This window comes from Austrofundulus limnaeus, unplaced genomic scaffold (genome assembly GCF_001266775.1).
Source record: "Austrofundulus limnaeus strain Quisiro unplaced genomic scaffold, Austrofundulus_limnaeus-1.0 Scaffold1376, whole genome shotgun sequence".
Lineage (NCBI taxonomy): Eukaryota > Metazoa > Chordata > Actinopteri > Cyprinodontiformes > Rivulidae > Austrofundulus > Austrofundulus limnaeus.
Window position 1 is genome coordinate 49865 of NW_013953778.1, and position 546 is coordinate 50410.

The following is a 546-nucleotide window of genomic DNA, read 5'->3' on the forward strand; positions in this document are numbered from 1 at the left end:
ACACACACACACACACACACACACATACTGCTCCTCTGACAAAAACTTAAATTAAATGCCTAGCATTCCAAAGGCACATGTGTCAAACTCAAGGCCCGCGGGTCAAGTGTGTCCCACCACAGCCTTCAATGTGGAGATCTTCAAAGATGTATTAATGGATTAAACTAAGCCTCCAATGCTTTGAAGCCAGCATTGATCATAAACTCAGCCAGAATGAATGTAGACTATTTTAACTGCAAAATAACGGCATCGCACCACTAGGTGGAGGTGCACAGGGTTCAAAAGTGGCCAATAGCCTGCAAAAAATGCTGTGTAAAATCTCAATTTTCCTTCATTTTTGTCAGTTACTTTTACTGTGGCACAGTTGTTCTGGGAAGTAGGAATTTCCCACGTTCAAGTTGAAAATACAAAATGGAACGCCCCTCAAGTGAGATATCCTTTTCAGAAAGTGTCAGACTTCAGAATTCAAGACTCTAGCTATATTTATCACAACTGAACAGTTAGTAAAACCATCCAAAATAAATATTTTATGTTTACTTTTAAATG